Here is a 3,253-nt window from a genome sequence, read left to right as displayed (position 1 = left end):
GACAATGCAGGTGAAGTGTCTTGCCCAAGGACACAACGGCACTGAAAGTCGGAGCCGGGGCTTGAACTTCGATTTCAGGGCAAACTCCTATATGATCTGTAATATAAAAAAATAACCTACCTTTCACCTGTACCGATCAAAAACATGACTAATGATTTATGCACATGTTGATCCTAGTATTTATATACTATGTTATTCAACAGCACACTAATGAAGTAATGGTGGACTAAGAATGAGAAAAAAATATATCAGGGGTTGACGTTAAGGATTTTTACCATTTGCCCTTCGGGCAAGTGACTTTCACATTTCATTTGCCCAGAAACAATTTTTACTTGCCCAGTATAATGTTTGATAAATATAGTTCCTAATATTCATTTTTGTAAAATATATCAATGAAACATGTTTGTTTTTTAAATGTTTTTTGTAATTTAGTATTTTTTAAGTTTCCAGGTTCCTGGTGTGTATCTGCATGCGTCAGATAATGAACTCCAGCCTACATTACCGTGTTAACATGCTTTTCAATCCTTCCTGCACATTCTTTTCAAACTAAACTTTGCTTTAAACTGTTGTGTGCTTGGAAAAATATAATTTGTAACGTTAAAAATCAAAAAAAAACTTGACAGGTTAAAAACTTAAGATAAATCACAAGCCAGAAGTCAATGTCACAATGAATAACTTTTATTTTAGAGTCACGGTATGTTTATACAAGATAATACTATTAATATAATGTGACTTTTCTAGAGAATCATTATACATAGTTATTTTATTCAGGGTTTCCACAGTCTGACATCATTTCAGAATTCCCTGACTTTTAACTGACTCAGGATTAGTTTTCCCTGACAAAATAAATGCAGCAACAAGACAATAATAATAACATAACAGGTCACCAATCTAACATGTTTAGCTCTATAACATTTAAACGCACCTCTCCAATGTCTGAGAGAAAAAGATTTAATGAACATTTTTTAATGTATGATCTGCATCAGTGTACAGAAGACTGCCATATGATAGCGCTTTCTAGCTTGTTTGTTGTTTTGGTAACTATATCAAATTACCGCTAGGTGAACAAAAATCACGCCATCTGGCGGAAAATCTCGCGGCTTTTTCAAATCACGTGAGAATGTGTACAAAACAACAAAAATGGCGCCGGCTGGGTCGTTTTCAGCTAATCTCGGTGATTTTAAAGTGATATTGAGTGATAAATAATTTTTTTTTGCGATCACTGCACCTGCCCGGCAGGCAAATACAATTAAGTTTGTACTCTCCCGACAATAAAAAGTACCGGGCGATGGTTAACATCGAGCCCTGTATATACTTGCTTAAAGGCAAACCTCAGACCTTGTGATCGAAAGCATAGATGCATAGATGCTCCCCTTGTGAAAACCTGTCTATATAAGTTGGGAGAAGACGCACTGTAGTTGGCCAGGTCATGTGACCTGGAAGAACATATAGTTTTACTGCCACAGGCTCTTAGTCTCTTAGTCATTAGTCAACAATTATTCCACCTGCTTGACCGTTGGTCATGGCTGAGGAAAGGAAAAAGTATAAACCTTCAGAAGATTCGATCTTGGAAAGGAGTTTGTTCGTTGGCACATGCTGAAAGAAGAAGCTGGATAAAAAACTGATTCTCTTTTCTCAACTTTATTATTAGACTGGTAAGTTAAAACTTTGCTGATAGTATACAGATATATATCTTTGTTATTATTTTTGATGTGTAGTAGAAACAAAATACGGACAGTTACAGGTCTAGCTCTCCTAATGGTAAGTTACAATTCATTATAATGTATTTAAAATTTATGCACGCCACCCGTATTTAATGTGGAACAGCCCCTACTGAGTTTTTAATCTGAGATCCTGCTCTTTATTTTAGATATTTACTATCAGAAATATAGAAACAGGAATATTGGGAATCATGTTTAACCCTTTAAAGCCCGATCCAAGAATAAAACAAAACAGAAAATTACTTTTTTTTGGTTTGAAGTCCTTATTTGGCCTTTTAACAAAANTTTCAGAAACCGTATGTATCAAATATGATACATTTGGCATTATAGGGTTAAAATGTAAAACTACTCCCACATGTTGTGCTTTCAAACCTAATCATCCCTTTATGATGTATGTAAGTAGAATGTAGACAGCATGCTATCATTTTGTTGGTCACAGAACTCAACTTCAATCCAAAGTATATTCAAATACCATTTGTTGATATAATTTTTGAATGTAAGATGGCAAATTCTCTGTCAAATCAGGAGTAACTGAAGACTACATCAAACATGTTAGTAGTGGTTGTATGGGTTAGGGTTATCAGTTTATGATGATAAACTCTGTAAAGTTTAGAAATATCATAAAGCTACTCATCTCTTACTCTACATCATCATCATCACTGATGTGATGTAAGACAAGAATCAACAGTTCCACTGTACCACTAACCTTTCAAAATAGTTTTCATTAAAAAATTATCTACTTTAAAATATTTTTGTAAAATATGATATTTTATTAAACATCACAGTTAATGAAAACATACTTTTTTATGAAAATAATTTGATTACCCTTCCTAACCACCTACAAACATCCATACGGGTGCTTGAAAATCCTTGGAAATGTATTTTAACAAAGTTCTTTCCGGGTTTTTAAAGTTCTGCATAAATTCCTTGAAAATGTTCGATATTCTACCTAAACAGGTTTATGATCAACAGCACTCCAGCAGTTTGATTAGGAAATGTAAATATATTTTTTAAAGTAAAAAAATAGAGAAAGCACATGTTGCTTTTAAGTATAAGAAATTTTTGCTGCCACTCAGAGTGGTTCCCGCCGAGCAAAAACTGGTTAAAAAGACCTTGAAAGGACGACATGATTTACATCCAAACGTGAAATTTGGTCAAAGTGAAAAATGAAAAGCCGTAATCTTCAGAAAACTGGGTTTGACGCATCTTTTCAAAGTCTTTTATAGGATTAAATATTATAAATTCAGACTGACCAAAGACTAAATAGGCTCAATCTGGTCGGTTTGTAAATGCCTAAATGACATCTGGTGTTTGGGGGGTTTGCTCTTTTTTAATTCAATTCAATTCAGTTTATTTCTGTAGCGCCAAATTCACAACACATGTCATCTCAGGGCACTTTCCAGTTCAACCAGAACATCCAGTCAGATTGATACAAAGTTTTCTATCTAAGGAAAACCAGTTGATTGCACACTAAGCATGCTTATAGCGACAGTGGAGAGGAAAAACTCCCTTTGAACAGGAAGAAACCTCCA

This window comes from Cyprinodon variegatus, unplaced genomic scaffold (assembly GCF_000732505.1).
Source record: "Cyprinodon variegatus isolate N-32 unplaced genomic scaffold, C_variegatus-1.0 Scaffold1253, whole genome shotgun sequence".
NCBI lineage: Eukaryota > Metazoa > Chordata > Actinopteri > Cyprinodontiformes > Cyprinodontidae > Cyprinodon > Cyprinodon variegatus.
The sequence above is the reverse complement of the archived record's forward strand: the minus strand, read 5'-3'. Positions refer to the sequence as shown.